This window comes from Bombina bombina, chromosome 1 (assembly GCF_027579735.1).
Source record: "Bombina bombina isolate aBomBom1 chromosome 1, aBomBom1.pri, whole genome shotgun sequence".
NCBI lineage: Eukaryota > Metazoa > Chordata > Amphibia > Anura > Bombinatoridae > Bombina > Bombina bombina.
The window spans coordinates 1,082,837,059-1,082,856,032 of record NC_069499.1 but is presented as its reverse complement, the minus strand read 5'-3'; the positions used below and the strand labels follow the sequence as shown (position 1 = coordinate 1,082,856,032).

General features: G+C 40.2%; 1 protein-coding gene across 1 annotated transcript in view; it reads left to right on the top strand.

Annotated features, from left to right (window-relative positions):
- Positions 1 to 18,974, top strand: part of ZFP64 (ZFP64 zinc finger protein) — a 135,717-nt gene that overhangs the window by 42,779 nt on the left and 73,964 nt on the right. The window lies entirely within an intron of this gene.

Here is an 18,974-nt window from a genome sequence, read left to right as displayed (position 1 = left end):
GGAACGTTTAAAAAATGGCAGGCACTGTGTTGGACACCTTTTTTAGTCTGGGGGCCTTTCTAGTTATAGACTGAGCCTCATTTTCGCGCCATTACTGCACAGTTGTTTTTGGAGAGCAAGGCATGCAGATGCATGTGTGAGGATCTAAGAATCACTAAAAAAGCTTCTAGAAGGCGTCATTTGGTATCGTATTCCCCTCTGGGCTTGGTTGGGTCTCAGCAAAGCATATAGCTGGGACTGTATAGGGGTTAAATTTAAAAACGGCTCCGGTTCCGTTATTTTAAGGGTTAAAGCTCTGAAATTTGGTGTGCAATACTTTTAATGCTTTAAGACACTGTGGTGAAATTTTGGTAATTTTTGAACAATTCCTTCATACTTTTTCACATATTCAGTAATAAAGTGTTTTCAGTTTGAAATTTAAAGAGACAGTAACGGTTTTATTTTAAAACGTTTTTTGTGCTTTGTTGACAAGTTTAAGCCTGTTTAACATATCTGTACCTTCAGATAAGCTATGTTCTATATGTATGAATGCCAATGTGTCTCCCCATTTAAATTTATGTGATAATTGTGCCATAGTGTCCAAACAAAGTAAGGACAGTAATGCCACAGATAATGATATTGCCCAAGATGATTCCTCAAATGAGGGGAGTAAACATGATACTACATCATCCCCTATTGTGTCTACACCAGTTTTGCCCACACAGGAGGCCCCTAGTACACCTAGTGCGCCAATACTTATTACCATGCAACAATTAACGGCTGTAATGGATAACTCCATAGCAAATCTTTTATCCAAAATGCCTACTTATCAGAGAAAGCGCGATTGCTCTGTTTTAAACACTGAAGAGCAAGAGGGCGCTGATGATAACTGTTCCGACATACCCTCACACCAATCTCAAGGGGCCATGAGGGAGGTTTTGTCTGATGGAGAAATCTCAGATTCAGGAAAAATTTCTCATCAAGCTGAACCTGATGTTGTGACATTTAAATTTAAATTAGAACATCTCCGCGCACTGCTTAAGGAGGTGTTATCTACTCTGGATGATTGTGATAATTTGGTCATTCCAGAGAAATTATGTAAGATGGACAAGTTCCTAGAGGTTCCGGTGCCCCCCGACGCTTTTCCTATACCCAAGCGGGTGGCGGACATAGTAAATAAAGAGTGGGAAAAGCCCGGCATACCTTTTGTCCCCCCCCCCTATATTTAAGAAATTATTTCCTATAGTAGACCCCAGAAAGGACTTATGGCAGACAGTCCCCAAGGTCGAGGGGGCGGTTTCTACTCTAAACAAACGCACTACTATTCCTATCTAAGATAGTTGTGCTTTCAAGATCCTATGGATAAAAAATTAGAGGGTTTGCTTAAAAAGATTTTTGTACAGCAGGGTTACCTTCTACAACCAATTTCATGCATTGTTCCTGTCACTACGGCAGCGTGTTTCTGGTTCGAGGAACTAGAAAAGTCGCTCAGTAGAGAATCTTCATATGAGGAGGTTATGGACAGAGTTCACGCACTTAAATTGGCTAACTCTTTTGTTTTGGATGCCGCTTTGCAATTAGCTAGATTAGCGGCGAAAAATTCAGGGTTTGCTATCGTGGCGCGCAGAGCGCTTTGGCTAAAGTCTTGGTCAGCGGATGTGTCTTCCAAGACAAAATTGCTTAACATTCCTTTCAAAGGTAAAACATTATTTGGACCCGATTTGAAAGAGATTATTTCAGACATCACTGGGGGAAAGGGCCACGCCCTCCCACAGGATAGGTCTTTTAAGGCTAAAAATAAGCCTAATTTTCGTCCCTTTCGCAGAAACGGACCAGCCTCTAACTCTGCATCCTCTAAGCAAGAGGGTAATGCCTCACAGCCCAAACCAGCCTGGAAACCAATGCAAGGCTGGAACAAGGGTAAGCAGGCCAAGAAGCCTACCACTGCTACCAAAAAAGCATGAAGGGATAGCCCCCGATCCGGGACCGGATCTAGTGGGGGGCAGACTCTCTCTCTTTGCTCAGGCTTGGGCAAGAGATGTTCAGGATCCTTGGGCGCTAGAAATAGTTTCTCAAGGTTATCTCCTGGAATTCAAGGAACTACCCCCAAGGGGAAGGTTCCACAGATCTCACTTATCCTCAAACCAAATAAAGAGACAGGCATTCTTACATTGTGTAGAAGACCTGTTAAAGATGGGAGTGATACATCCAGTTCCAATAAGAGAACAAGGAATGGGATTTTATTCCAATCTGTTCGTAGTTCCCAAAAAAGAGGGAACATTCAGACCAATTTTGGATCTGAAGATCCTAAACAAATTTCTCAGGGTACCATCGTTCAAAATGGAAACTATTCAAACGATCCTACCCACCATCCAGGAAAGTCAATTTATGACTACCGTGGACTTAAAGGATGCGTATCTACATATTCCTATCCACAAGGAACATCATCAGTTCCTAAGGTTCGCTTTTCTGGACAAGCATTACCAGTTTGTGGCACTTCCATTCGGATTAGCCACTGCTCCAAGGATTTTCACAAAGGTACTAGGGTCCCTTCTAGCGGTTCTAAGACCAAGGGGCATTGCAGTAGTACCTTACTTGGACGACATCCTAATTCAAGCGTCGTCCCTGTCAAAAGCAAAGGCTCATACGGACATCGTCCTAGCCTTTCTCAGATCTCACGGATGGAAGGTGAACAAAGAAAAAAGTTCTCTGTCCCCGTCAACAAGAGTTCCCTTCTTGGGAACAATAATAGATTCTTTAGAAATGAGGATTTTTCTGACAGAGGTCAGAAAATCAAAACTTCTAAGCTCTTGTCAAGTACTTAGGATTGATGGTTGCAACAATGGACATAGTTCCTTTTGCACAAATTCATCTAAGACCATTACAACTGTGCATGCTCAGACAGTGGAATGGGGATTATACAGACTTGTCTCCGATGATTCAAGTAGATCAAAAGACCAGAGATTCACTTCGTTGGTAGCTGACCCTGGACAATCTGTCACAGGGAAAGAGCTTCCGCACCGACGCCAGTCTAGTGGGCTGGGGCGCGGTCTGGGAATCCCTGAAAGCTCAGGGTCTATGGTCCCGGGAAGAGTCTCTTCTCCCGATCAACATTCTGGAACTGAGAGCGATATTCAATGCTCTCAGAGCTTGGCCTCAACTAGCAAAGGCCAAATTCATAAGGTTTCAATCAGACAACATGACGACCGTTGCATATATCAATCATCAGGGGGGAACAAGGAGTTCCCTGGCGATGAAAGAAGTGACCAAGATAATTCAATGGGCGGAGGATCACTCCTGCCACTTGTCTGCGATCCACATCCCAGGAGTGGAAAATTGGAAAGCGGATTTTCTGAGTCGTCAGACGTTCCATCCGGGGGAGTGGGAACTCCATCCGGAAATCTTTGACCAAATAACTCAATTATGGGGCATTCCAGACATGGATCTGATGGCGTCTCGTCAGAACTTCAAGGTTCCTTGCTACGGGTCCAGATCCAGGGATCCCAAGGCGACTCTAGTAGATGCACTAGTAGCACCTTGGACCTTCAACCTAGCTTATGTATTTCCACCGTTTCCTCTCATTCCCAGGCTGGTAGCCAGGATCAATCAGGAGAGGGCCTCGGTGATCTTGATAGCTCCTGCGTGGCCACGCAGGACTTGGTATGCAGACCTGGTGAATATGTCATCGGCTCCACCATGGAAGCTACCTTTGAGACAGGACCTTCTTGTTCAGGGTCCATTCGAACATCCGAATCTGGTTTCCCTCCAACTGACGGCTTGGAGATTGAACGCTTGATTTTATCAAAGCGTGGGTTTTCAGATTCTGTAATAGATACTCTGATTCAGGCTAGAAAGCCTGTAACTAGAAAAATTTACCATAAAATATGGAAAAAATATATCTGTTGGTGTGAATCCAAAGGATTTCCATGGAACAAGATAAAAATTCCTAAGATTCTATCCTTTCTACAAGAAGGTTTGGAGAAAGGATTATCTGCAAGTTCTCTAAATGGACAGATCTCTGCTTTATCTGTTTTACTTCACAAAAGACTGGCAGCCGTGCCAGATGTTCAAGCATTTGTTCAGGCTCTGGTTAGGATCAAGCCTTTTTACAGACCTTTGACTCCTCCCTGGAGTCTAAATCTAGTTCTTTCAGTTCTTCAAGGGGTTCCGTTTGAACCTTTACATTCCATAGATATTAAGTTACTATCTTGGAAAGTTTTGTTTTTGGTTGCAATTTCTTCTGCTAGAAGAGTTTCAGAGTTATCTGCTCTGCAGTGTTCTCCACCCTATCTGGTGTTCCATGCAGATAAGGTGGTTTTGCGTACTAAGCCTGGTTTTCTTCCGAAAGTTGTTTCTAACAAAAATATTAACCAGGAGATAGTTGTACCTTCTTTGTGTCCGAATCCAGTTTCAAAGAAGGAACGTTTGTTACACAATTTGGACGTAGTCCGTGCTCTAAAATTCTATTTAGAGGCTACTAAAGATTTCAGACAAACATCTTCCTTGTTTGTTGTTTATTCTGGTAAAAGGAGAGGTCAAAAAGCGACTTCTATCTCTCTTTCCTTTTGGCTTAAAAGCATTATCCGATTGGCTTATGAGACTGCCGGATGGCAGCCTCCTGAAAAAATCACAGCTCACTCCACTAGGGCTGTGGCTTCCACATGGGCCTTCAAGAACGAGGCTTCTGTTGACCAGATATGTAAGGCAGCGACTTGGTCTTCTCTGCACACTTTTGCCAAATTTTACAAATTTGATACTTTTGCTTCTTCGGAGGCTATTTTTGGGAGAAAGGTTTTGCAAGCCGTGGTGCCTTCCCTTTAGGTGACCTGATTTGCTCCCTCCCTTCATCCGTGTCCTAAAGCTTTGGTATTGGTTCCCACAAGTAAGGATGACGCCGTGGACCGGACACACCAATGTTGGAGAAAACAGAATTTATGCTTACCTGATAAATTACTTTCTCCAACGGTGTGTCCGGTCCACGGCCCGCCCTGGTTTTTTAATCAGGTCTGATGAATTATTTTCTCTAACTACAGTCACCACGGTACCATATGGTTTCTCCTATATATATTTCCTCCTGTCCGTCGGTCGAATGACTGGGGTGGGCGGAGCCTAGGAGGGACTATATGGCCAGCTTTGCTGGGACTCTTTGCCATTTCCTGTTGGGGAAGAGAATATCCCACAAGTAAGGATGACGCCGTGGACCGGACACAACGTTGGAGAAAGTAATTTATCAGGTAAGCATAAATTCTGTTTTTGAATGAAACGCTTGATTGTTCGATGATCACGCTTCAGAAGCTTTGCAATTTTAAGAGTGCTGCACCCCTCTGCAAGATATCTCACTATTTTTGACTTTTCTGAGCCTGTCAAGTCCTTCTTTTGACCCATTTTGCCAAAGGAAAGGAAGTTGCCTAATAATTATGCACACCTGATATAGGGTGTTGATGTCATTAGACCACACCCCTTCTCATTACAGAGATGCACATCACCTAATATGCTTAATTGGTAGTAGGCTTTCGAGCCTATACAGCTTGGAGTAAGACAACATGCATAAAGAGGATGATGTGGTCAAAATACTCATTTGCCTAATAATTCTGCACTCCCTGTGTGTGTGTATGTATGTATATATATATATATATATATATATATATATATATATATATATATATATATATATATTTTTTTTTTTTTTTTTTGATAACACTCACAGATATCATGACATAAATCCCCCTTACAATTTTAAATAGTTGTAGGACATATGTATTTGAATTGGCTTAAAGTCAGTGGTATTTGGTGAGGGTACTGATGGTATCATATCATCTTATTATGAAGAGAGATCCTCACATTTATGCTAGTTAGCTAGGCTTCTTTAAACTACAATATTTCATTCTCCCTCTATGACTTGTAGTTGGTATTTAGGATGGCACACTCGCAACTGATTAATTTGGACCCATTTATCCATAAAGGTATCATTTTTAGGGATCCTTATTTTATAGGCAACTGGAGATATTTTGTCAGTAATGACAAAAGGACCCTTCCATGACGGAAGGAATTTCTTCTCCTTAACCTGATCTCTTCCAAAGTTATAAAGATAAGCTTTATCATTTATTTCAGATTCCTTTTTGGACGTCTTGAGATCATTATAGGTTTTAGCGCCAGTTGCGGACTTTTCTATGTTTCTTTGAGCAAATGCAAGGCATATTGCAGGTGCTTCCTTAGGTTCTCCACATTGATGTGTATTGGCGGCATTTATAAAGTTCTGGTCTGATTTGCGGTACAATAGATGTTGAGGTAGAACCATTCTTTTACCAGTCATCAATTCTAAAGGTGACATCTTAGTAGCATTACTTGGAGTTGCTCTTAATGCCATTAGGACTAGAGGTAATTTTACATCACAGTCTTTACCTGTTTCACTCACAAACATTTTGAGGATTTTCACAATGGACTGGTTGTAAAGCTCTACACCACCACTAGAGGCAGCTCTATATGCAATACGGAGCTTCCTTTTAACCCCTAGTATTTTCCACATTTTTGTCATCACTTCGCTAGTAAAGTGGGTCCCCCGATCGGATTCGATTCGTTGGGGTAAACCAAATCTGGAAAACACGTGGTTGATGAGCAATGCTGCGCATGTTTCAGCACTATTGTTAAGTGCACTGATGAACTCTACCCATTTAGTGAATAGGCATGTCGCTGTCAAAATGTATTTGCTACCTCTTGATGACCTAGTTACTGGACCAATAAAATCAATTTGTATATCTGACCATGACATGACACACGCAATAGCGCTCTATGCGTTGGTGCATTGGGTTGGAACTGTGGACAGACTAGACAACCTTGACAGTAGGTTTGAACATCCTTCAACATATGCGGCCAAAAGGCGTAATCACACAATATTTCATACGTTAATTTGGCACCACGATGGCCAGATGTGGGAGCATCATGGGCATGTTGAGGCATGAGACCTCTAAACTGGGTAGTTACCACCCATTGCTGGATACCAGTTTTGGAGGTTCTAATTAACAAACCATCCTGTAACTTGAATTGTGATCTGGATTTCACTAAGACTCTAAGATCTTCCTTGCCAATACTGTTGCTTTCAGGATCTTCTATGTGTTTAAAGAAGATACCTATAATGGGGTCTTCTTTTTGACTAGTGATCACTAGGAGAATCCTGACTCCCTTGTACCAGGTTAGGCTCACTTTGTTGTTTAGCCTGGTTTGTGGTAATGGCTTCTACCTGAATTCCACCCATTAAGTGGTCAATATTGAGGAGTTCTCCTTGTTTGGCTAATGAATCTGCAGGGTCATTGCCTTCCTTATCAGGACCTAGAATCCTGGAATGACCCATGGTCTTTTTCCAGTGTATAGTTAAACCATTGGACACCACTAGATTATCAATCTCGCAGAACAACTTGCCATGTTTGACTAGTTTGTTGTTAGTTTTCTGCATGCCATTTCTTTTACAAGTTGGCAGGTATTCAACAAAACTGGCACGCGCATAATTTGAGTCTGTAATGATCACAAATTCATGAATACCGTGTTCAATAGCCATTTCAATGGTTTTTAGAACAGCAGTTAGTTCTACTACTTTACTTGATCTTAGTCCAATATTGAAACCTACAGAAATATTTGGGAATCCATTTGCCCAAGTTATACCAATGCCAGCGACTAATCGGCGCTCATTTTCAATAGTAGCATGGTAAGAACAACCATCAACATATACCCAAGGTACCTCATTGTATATTTTATATGGGGAAAGCAATTGTTCCTCCAGGAAATAATCTTCTAATAACCCTTCCCCATGATCCTTAGCGGAACAGTCGTGGAACTTGGCAAGGCCTGTGCGACTGGATTCTTTTTATTTTGCTTATAGCGAATTTCTAAAGGCCAGCCTTGTAAGGAAAGAGTCCAAGCTGTTATGCGGCTATTAGACAAGTTCCCATCTCTTATTCTCTTACTTTGCAGATATATAATTTTCTCGCCCTGTATATAGCTGCGGATATTTTGTAGAGCCCATACAGTAGATAAGAGGGCTTTTTCGCATTCAGTAAATTTTATTTCTACTGGCGATAGTTTTACTTGCATAAGCAATGACTTTATTTATTTGTGTAACCTGTTTCTAAGTAGAAAGGTTTACCCCCTTCAGGGTATGCTAAGCAAGGAGCTTGAGTGAGTTTTCTCTTCAGCTCTCTGATGACTGTCTCTTGAACCTCACTCCAGTGCGATTTCACACCATTCTTTAGAAGAAGTAGCAGTGGTTTAGCTAATTCTGCATAATTATCAATACATTTGTGAGAATAATTAGTCATACCCAGGAATGATCTTAATTTATTTAAGTTAGTTGTGTTCTTAGAATTTATTATAGCTTCCACCTTTTTCTTCTGAGGATTTAACCCTTCAGAAGTAACTTCATGTCCCAAGAAGTTTACACAAGGGCGGCACCATGAGCTTTTTGTAGAGATAATTTGACACCTGCCCTTTTAAGTTGGCTTAGTACGTGTTTAAGCTCTGTGATGTGTTTTTGCAAAGTCTGTGCTTTTGATAAAAACATCAACAACATAAGATAAAGTCCCCCTTTCCAGTGCATCAGGCATAGCCTTATGCATGAATACAGCAAATTCATGTCCTGAATTTATGTATCCAAACAGGGGTCTCTGGAATACATATTGGACCTTTTGGAAAGAGAATGCGAGCTTATACTGGTCCTCCTCATGTACCTTTTATGGTCCAATATCCCTGTGCACAATCAATGGCAGTGAATATTTTGGATCCCTGCATCTGTGCTAGGCACTGGTCAATATATGACACAGGCCAGCCAGACATGTATACTCGTTGTTTAACTGTCTTAAGTCAGCACAAAAATGCCAATGTCCATTGGGCTTAAGAACACCTAGAATAGGATTGTTATAAGAGCTATGTACCTGTCGGATAATACCCCTTTCTTCTGAGTTCCTTATGACTTTTGCACGAGAATCATATGAGGCTAAACGAAGTCTGTATTGTTTAACAAATACAGGTGGTGCATTGGGATCTGTTTGGATTCTTGCAATGTGCATGTCTGTAGTCCCACAGTCCTAAGAATCCCTAGCAAAAATATCCTTGTACTCCATTAGGAGTTCTCGTAGCTGTTGGCGTTCATCATTGGAGCAGCCATTAGCTAAGGAGATTTGCACTTCGACTATTTGCTGAAATCCTGGAAAGATTTCAGGCTGTCTCATAGGCTTCTTCCAACCTAGAGGTGAGATCCCCTTAATTATAATTTACATTGCCCCCATGATTCTGGGTATTGGGGTATTCTTGCTGTTTGATCGGCTGTTTGATCAAATACTAGGGAGGCTTCTTTAATTTTACAGATGCCTTCCTCTGAGCTGAAGGGATAAATAGACTGAATTGTAAACAATCCCTCTGGCATAGATGCAAAGGATTGATCTATTAATTGTTCTTCAGTTAAGTATCCTTCAGGTATTAGCCAAATTACATTATTCTGGAATCCAAAAGTATAGTAACTGGATTCTAGAGCATATCCTATGGTGGTTCCCTTGGACAAGGTTATAACCTGTGGGGTCGTGTTATGCACAATAACATGTACTGGAATTTTTTCAATATTTACCATAGGAGTATAGGTCATTGTTCTACCCAGATCTTGCATTCTATGGGAGATGCATATTAGTGTTTCAGAGGTTTTTAATTTCTGACCTCTTTTTACATGTAAGACCAAGAGGAATTTATCAGCCCCAGCAGGGATTACAACATAGTTAGACACCTGTATATTCATAACATATGGCAATTGCTGGTTTGATTTCAGGGCTGCATTTTCATCCTGAAATACTTCAGGGTCCCCCTTTAACCTGCTCCAGAGGCAAAGGTCAATCAAATCTGTTTGTATGGCATATCTATGTAAGAGATCATTGCCAATGAATTTTTGATTATTGGGAGTATTTAAAACTAAAAACAGGTGCTTTGCTGATTTATTACCTATAGAGATAGATAATAAACATTTAGCTGTGACATTATAGCTTTCAGACCTGTCATCCAGGCCATGGACACAGTGGTCTTGGGGTGAAAGATATTTAATCACCTTAGGTTCAGCGATTTGTGCTTATAAGCCTTTGCTTGCATAGCTAGCTTCCTGTTTTAAGCTCAATTTGGCATACTTGTTTTTTCCAAGGTCATGCACTTGCATAGGGATAAATAGATCATCTTTAACTTTCTCAAATTCTGTGAGGAATTGAGAATGATCTCCCCCTTTAGGGAACTTAGCATTTCCCTTGTAGAGAGATATGGTTAATACATCGCTGTCTAAGGAAATATTGACTATCTTTCCAGGCGAAATTTTAAAAGTATTGCCGTCAGAGCCGCTTAAAGGAGTCTGATTATCTATTTGTAGGGTAGTGATTTCAGGTACAAAGTTATTTCTGAAATGAATCTCCACAGCATCTGGTTTCTCTTCCACCACGTGACAGTTATGTCTGGTGCGAGATATACCAGACTGCTCATAATTAATAGTCCTTTTTACTTGTGACCAAATTACATTATTTATGCAATCAATCAATTATGGTGCTCAATCGCTTCAGGAGATCACTAACAATTACCAAACAATCAGTTGGCATATCCACTATAATGACAGGGTGTCTTATTACCCTTTTCCCCAGTTTTAGCTTTAACCATGCCGTACCGTAGACTTTGAGAGAGTCACCCCCAACACCTATTAGTGACCCATCAAATTCTTTTATTTTAGGTTTGTTGGGTGTTAGCTCATTTATCTGTGTGTAGTAGCTGTGGGATAAAAGTTTCCTGAGATCCAGTATCAATTAATCCCATGATAGAGTTGGAAACTGAATCCTGGAGCTCAGCTAATACATATCTCTCTCTGCAGTTTCTACCATTTCACACATACAATTAGCCTAATTACATAATCGTGGGCTTTGCCATGAGTTACCTAAATCCGCCACGTAGCCTGATGCAGAAGAATTTTCATGCTTACCAGTCCTTTCCTCTATAATAGGGCTTACAGGGTTCCTGTGTACTGCATCTGTGGGAATAAGGTTAGTGGACAACTGCAAAAGAAGAGGTTTGTTAGAGCTTCCAAGCTGAGGTTGCTTGTCATCACAGCTAAATCGTGCGTTCCTGGTCTGTAGGGAGAGAACAGGATTAGTACCATTATTGACCTTTATAATTTCATTTGGTAGATCTCTCCCCTCTCTCTCAGGTAATACCACATTATTTATGACTGTGCCTGTGGCCAAGTGCTGGCCACTGGCTGTACCCCTAAAAAAGGATTATTAGGGTGCTGAGCCATCAACGCTTTACTCATATTAGTGAATAGTGTACATAATTGACTTAACTGTGTACTAAGTTGGCCAACTTGACTATACAAGCTCTTTTTACCCATGGACCGATTTTTTGATATCCCGGGGTATTGATTCCTGGATCCTTGGGATCCCTCAGACTCATAGCTATTGTTTCTATTCTGACGTGGTTGTCTTTGGGGTTCAACTTGTTCAGCTTTAATGTCTTGGGAAACACTATTTTCTTAGGATGTCTGGTTACCCTGAGAGTATTTTCGCCACTATTGGTATTTATTTTTACAGGGATAACTATTTGTCTGGGTATGACCCCCATTTTGAGTATATTCTCTCTGCACCTCGGTCCGTGATGGGGGAGGGGCATAGTTAAAACTTTGTGGGGAAGGCATGTTTTCCCTGGCCACAACTGCATAAGTTTTCTTTTTAGACTCCAAATTGAGGGGGCTAGGTGATACCCTAGTTTCTGCCACAATTTTGGGTCTGGGCCTTGGTTCCCTTTTAACCCCCTGTACACCGGACTGCTGAATAGAGTATAAGTTGTACTCTTTGATCAGCCAGTCCAATGAGCAGTGCTCATCAAAATCTCTAGCCAAATTAAGCTTGATGTGCGCAGGAAATGCTTCGTAAAATAAATACTGTATGCACTTTTTAGTACAGAAAGGAATTCTATAGGGCTTTGATTCGCGCCACATTTAAAACTGTGTACAGCTATTTTCGCTGCCGTTTTGGTGCAATATTTCCCAAATTCCTTTTTGCACTGATGCTTTGTTTCACTCCAGGAATGAATATTCATATCCTTTAGTGAAGCAAATAATTTGTGATGTTTACCTTCAAATATCCAGGGCAGAAATTCAATTTTTCACTGCTCACTATTAACATTCATTATGGATAAAGCATTTTCATAGTTCTCTAAGTGGTCAATTATAGAAGTGGCTTTGTTTTTGGAAAATTTAGGTACTGCATACCTTAAGAAAATAATTATTTTATTGGTTTCATATACCTTATTAGATGTATCTTGGGCTTTCCTAGGGACCTTATTTTTGGGACTGGAGCGACCATATCTGCCCTACTTTTACTATGGGGAGACCCCTTACACGCTTTAGTATCATATGGGCTATCTGATCTACTAGAACTGCCCCCCCCCCCTGTGAAGTGTAGCAGTTCCCTGAATTTATAACATGAGGTGACTGTCTAAGTGGGAGGTTTACCTCTGACCTGATAGGGGTCCTTTGTTTAAATTCCTCTCTAATGTTCTGCAGTTCATTTCTCACAAAATCTTTAAGGGTTTTTAAAATACCTGCATTATTTTGATTATTTTCACTATCAATGGAGGGGTTTTCATTATGCCTTTTTAATTCCCTTAACTCTTTTTGGCTCTGCAAGTTGTTTATTTAAATGTTCTATTTTAGCTAATAAATTTAGGTTATACTCTTGGAAGGTAGCCATGTCTTGTTTAAATGTAATTTAATAAAAGTTATTTTTGCATTTGCGTGATGAACGAATATTATCGTCTAACTCCTGTAATTGGAATTCCTTTTCTATAAGGTGAATGGACATTTCGTCCATAATGCATATTACAAGGGACCATGATTTTAGTATTAGCTCATCCCGTTTTCTCAAATTTTTACATTCATTAATTTTTAATAATTCTTGGAACAATTTTTTTTTTTCCACCTTCCATTATCAATAGCAATATTTTTGGCCTTAATTGCAAGCATATCCATATAATCATTTAAATCACCCACAATATTACACCTATTCTTAATGTGGCCTATAATGTCCATCTTAAGGACATCGCCCTGAGTGAGGGGTAATTTTGGGGAACATATTTCAACACTGAGTATAGATTCATTTGATTCACTTCTAGTAATAGACATTATTAATTTGGCTTAGTATTTGGTTAGATTAAAACGCTAATACAATTTTGACCAACAACAAAAAAATAATAATTTTTAAATATTAATAAAAAAAATTAAAAAAAAATTGAAATTAATATTTATTCCTAAATTCTTTATATTAGTTAAATTTATATACACATTGAATTATTTTTAAATAGAGACTAGATTATAAATAAATTATGCACGCTTATTTTGTTACAATACTCTATACAATAGATCATAAAAGATGTACCTTTAAAATTAACTTTACTCACAATGAATCGCATTAAAATACCACAATAAAATACCATAATATGGACCGCTTACTTACCAGTGTTTAGTTAAACGATATAACAAGATACTTCACACAAATCTTACTGGATCTTAATAGATTTAAGATAACTTTCAGACAAGTATAATTAAGCTACTTAGCCCACAAATTGTTCTATATAACTTCAATTAAAAACACCAGAAATTGTATATATTATTAATGCTAACAGCCAATTTATATGCTAATATGTCTGACCTGAAATAACCTCTTATTTATCCACCATAAAACAAGTTTTAAAATATATCACAATAGCTACAAATAACTTAATATACCAGAGGAATTTTAACTACAATTACCCATTTATATGAAATGTCACAATAATAAGTCTGACTTAGAGATATGAAATACCAAGACCTTTATCTAGCAAATACAATTATTTAGTATTAATGTGACTAACTTTAAACTACACAGGACTATGAATATAAATTTTAATTGCAAAGTGCCCCTTTAAATCATCAGCTTCAATTAAACTATAGCTATAGAATGCCTTTGATTTAAATATTAAATATACAATTGCTTATACTTTACAAGATCACCAGTTTGAGAATTCAGTTAATATCCAAATATGTCTATCATATGTTTTAGGGGAATTATGCACATTTGGAAGATAATTAATCTTGATAATCTCTTATCTACAAAGAGTGTCCCAACAAATTTGTCTTACAGAAAACTGTGTTCGCACACCCTTGTCTCTCTGTAAGTAAAAAATTGCAGCAAGGAGGATCGCAGCAGTTATCAAGCAAATTTTTTTCAGCCAAGATCCTTTTCTCTGTGTGCCAGGAGTTTTTGTTTGAGACCAAACTCCTTCCCATTTCTTAATCATTCGATAGATTTGGATACGCATTTTTCTCTGATTGGCTATGGGAATGCAATTTACTTGTTATACTGGATTTAGGCCATCAGGGGGATGCAGACAAAGACAAACAGTTTCATTTTTAACACTGCTAACACTAAATACAGATTCTTATATATTTTTAATATGTATATTTAGTATATTCACTATTTCTTGATATTGATAAACTTATCTGGTCTATAATATATATATATATATATATATATATATATGTGTATGTATATGTATGTGTATATATATATATATATATATATATGTGTATATATATATATGTGTGTATGTATATGTATATATATATATATATATATATATGTATGTATGTATGTATGTTCCATCTAATATAATTTAGTATGTATTTTCTCTTAAGTGTATTCAGTCCACGGGTCATCCATTACTTATGGGATATATTCCCTTCCCAACAGGAAGTTGCAAGAGGATCACCCAAGCAGAGCTGCTATATAGCTCCTCCCCTCACATGTCATATCCAGTCATTCTCTTGCAACTCAACTAGATAGGACGTTGTGAGAGGTCTGTGGTGTTTTTTATACTTAGTTTATTTCTTCAATCAAAAGTTTGCTATTTTAAATGGCACCGGTGTGTGCTGTTTGTTCTCAGGCAGTATTTGGAAGAAGAATCTGCCTGCGTTTTCTATGATCTTAGCAGAAGTAACTAAGATCCACTGGCTGTTCTCGCACATTCTGAGGAGTGGGGTAACTTTCAGAAAGGGAATAGCGTGTGGGGAATCCTGCAAACAAGGTATGTGCAGTAAATTATTTTTCTAAGGAATGGAATTGACTAAGAAAATACTGCTGATACCGATGTAATGTAAGTACAGCCTTAAATGCAGTAGCGACTGGTATCAGGCTGATGAATGTATGTACAATAAGTAATTTTCTAAGGAATGGAATTTGACTAAGAAAATACTGTTAATACTGAAGTGATGTATGAGCCTTAACTGCAGTAGAAGCGACTGGTAGCAGGCTTATTAATAACACTACCTAACTTTTAAAGTGCATGTTTAAAACGTTTACTGGCATGTTATTCGTTTTTTGTGAGGTACTTTGGTGATAAATCTTTTGGGGCATGATTTTCCACATGGCTGTCGTTTATTTCTACATAGAAACGGTTAACTGAGGTTTCCCACTGTTGTAATATGAGTGGGAGGGGCCTATTTTAGCGCTTTTTTGCGCAGTAAAAATTCAGTTTCAGTCTTCCTGCTTCTTCCTCCTTGATCCAGTACGTCTCTAGAGAGCTCAGGGGTCTTCAAAATTCATTTTGAGGGAGGTAATCAGTCACAGCAGACCTGTGACAGTGTGTTTGACTGTGATAAAAACTTTAATTGTTAAATTGATTATCCGTTTTTGGGTATTAAGGGGTTAATCATCCATTTGCTAGTGGGTGCAATGCTTTGCTAACTTAATACATTTACTGTGAAAATTTGGTTGCTATAACTGATTTAGTTCATTGTTATTTCAACTGTGACGATTTTTTGTGCTTCTTAAAGGCGCAGTAGCGTTTTTTATATTGCTTGTAAATTTATTTGAAATAATTTTCCAAGCTTGCTAGTCTCATTGCGAGTCTGTTTAAACATGTCTGACACAGATGAATCTGTTTGTTCACTATGTTTGAAGGCCAATGTGGAGCCCCACAGAAATATGTGTACTAAATGTATTGATGTCACTTTGAATAAAAGTCAATTTATATCTGTATAGAAATTATCACCAGACAACGAGGGGGAAGTTATGCCGACTAACTCTCCTCACGTGTCAGTACCTTCGCCTCCCGCTCAGGAGGCGCGTGATATTGTGGCGCCAAGTACATCAGAGAGGCCCATACAAATCACTTTGCAAGACATGGCTGCTGTTATGACAGAGGTATTAGCTAAATTGCCTGAATTAAGAGGCAAGCGCGATAGCTCTGGGTTAAGGACAGAGCGCACTGATGATGTGAGAGCCATGTCTGATACTGCGTCACAATTTGCAGAACATGAGGACGGAGAGCTTCATTCTGTGGGTGACGGATCTGATCCAGGGAGACCGGATTCAGAGATTTCTAATTTTAAATTTAAGCTTGAGAACCTCCGTGTATTGCTAGGGAAGGTATTAGCGGCTCTGAATGATTGTAACACGGTTGCAATTCCAGAGAAAATATGTAGGTTGCATAGATACTTTGCGGTACCGGTGTGTACTGCCGTTTTTCCTATACCTAAAAGGCTTACAGAAATTATTAGCAAGGAGTGGGATAGACCCGGTGTGCCCTTTTCCCCTCCTCCGATATTTAGAAAAATGTTCCCAATAGACGCCACGACACGAGACTTATGGCAGACGGTCCCTAAGGTGGAGGGAGCAGTTTCTACTTTAGCTAAACGTACCACTATCCCGGTGGAGATAGTTGTGCTTTTTCGGATCCAATGGATAAAAAATTAGAAGGTTACCTTAAGAAAATGTTTGTTCAACAAGGTTTTATCTTACAGCCCCTTGCATGCATTGCGCCTGTCACTGCTGCTGCGGCATTCTGGTTTGAGTCTCTGGAAGAGGCCATTCGCACAGCTCCATTGGATGAGATTATGGCCAAGCTTAAAGCACTTAAGCTAGCTAATGCATTTGTTTCTGATGCCGTTGTACATTTAACCAAACTAACGGCTAAGAACTCCGGATTCGCCTTCCAGTCGCGCAGAGCGCTATGGCTTAAATCCTGGTCAGCTGACGTGACTTCTAAATCTAAATTGCTTAATATTCCTTTCAAAGGGCAGACCTTATTCGGGCCTGGCTTGAAAGAAATTATTGCTGACATTACTGGAGGTAAGGGTCATACTCTTCCTCAGGACAGGGCCAAATCAAAGGCCAAACAGTCTAATTTTTGTGCCTTTCGTAACTTCAAGGCAGGAGCAGCATCAACTTCCTCCGCTCCAAAACAGGAAGGACCTGTTGCTTGTTACAGACAGGGCTGGAAAGCTAACCAGCCCTGGAACAAGGGCAAGCAGGCCAGAAAGCCTACTTCTGCCCCTAAGACAGCATGAAGAGAGGGCCCCCTATCCGGAAACGGATCTAGTGGGGGGCAGACTATCTCTCTTCGCCCAGGCTTGGGCAAGAGATGTCCAGGATCCCTGGGTGTTGGAGATCATATCTCAGGGATATCTTCTGTACTTCAAAGCTTCTCCTCCACAAGGGAGATTTCATCTTTCAAGGTTATCAGCAAACCAAATAAAGAAAGAGGCATTTCTACGCTGTGTGCAAGACCTCTTAGTAATGGGGGTGATCCACCCAGTTCCGCGGACGGAACAAGGGCAAGGGTTTTACTCAAATCTGTTTGTGGTTCCCAAGAAAGAGGGAACCTTCAGACCAATCTTGGACCTAAAAATCTTAAACAAATTCCTAAGAGTTCCATCATTCAAAATGGAAACTATTCGAACCATCCTACCCATGATCCAAGAGGGTCAATACATGACCACAGTAGACTTAAAGGATGCCTACCTTCATATACCGATTCACAAAGATCATTATCGGTACCTAAGATTTGCCTTTCTAGACAGGCATTACCAGTTTGTAGCTCTTCCCTTCGGGTTGGCTACGGCCCCGAGAATCTTTACAAAGGTTCTGGGCTCACTTCTGGCGGTTCTAAGACCGCGAGGCATAGCGGTGGCTCCGTATCTAGACGACATCCTGATACAGGCGTCAAGCTTTCAAATGGCCAAGTCTCATACAGAGATAGTTCTGGCATTTCTGAGGTCGCATGGGTGGAAAGTGAACGTGGAAAAGAGTTCTTTATCACCACTCACAAGAGTCTCCTTTCTAGGGACTCTTATAGATTCTGTAGAGATGAAAATTTACCTGACGGAGTCCAGGTTATCAAAACTTCTAAATGCTTGCCGTGTCCTTCATTCCATTCCACGCCCGTCAGTGGCTCAGTGCATGGAAGTAATCGGCTTAATGGTAGCGGCAATGGACATAGTGCCATTTGCGCGCCTGCATCTCAGACCGCTGCAATTATGCATGCTAAGTCAGTGGAATGGGGATTACTCAGATTTGTCCCCTCTGCTAAATCTGGACCAAGAGACCAGAGATTCTCTTGTCTGGTGGCTTTCTCGGGTCCATCTGTCCAAGGGTATGACATTTCGCAGGCCAGATTGGACGATTGTAACAACAGATGCCAGCCTTCTAGGTTGGGGCGCAGTCTGGAACTCCCTGAAGGCTCAGGGATTATGGACTCAGGAGGAGAAACTCCTCCCAATAAATATTCTGGAGTTGAGAGCAATATTCAATGCTCTTCTAGCTTGGCCTCAGTTAGCAACACTGAGGTTCATCAGATTTCAGTCGGACAACATCACGACTGTGGCTTACATCAACCATCAAGGGGGAACCAGGAGTTCCCTAGCGATGTTGGAAGTCTCAAAGATAATTCGCTGGGCAGAGTCTCACTCTTGCCACCTGTCAGCGATCTACATCCCAGGCGTGGAGAACTGGGAGGCGGATTTTCTAAGTCGCCAGACTTTTCATCCGGGGGAGTGGGAACTTCATCCGGAGGTCTTCGCTCAACTGATTCATCGTTGGGGCAAACCAGAACTGGATCTCATGGCGTCTTGCCAGAATGCCAAGCTTCCTTGTTACGGATCCAGGTCCAGGGACCCG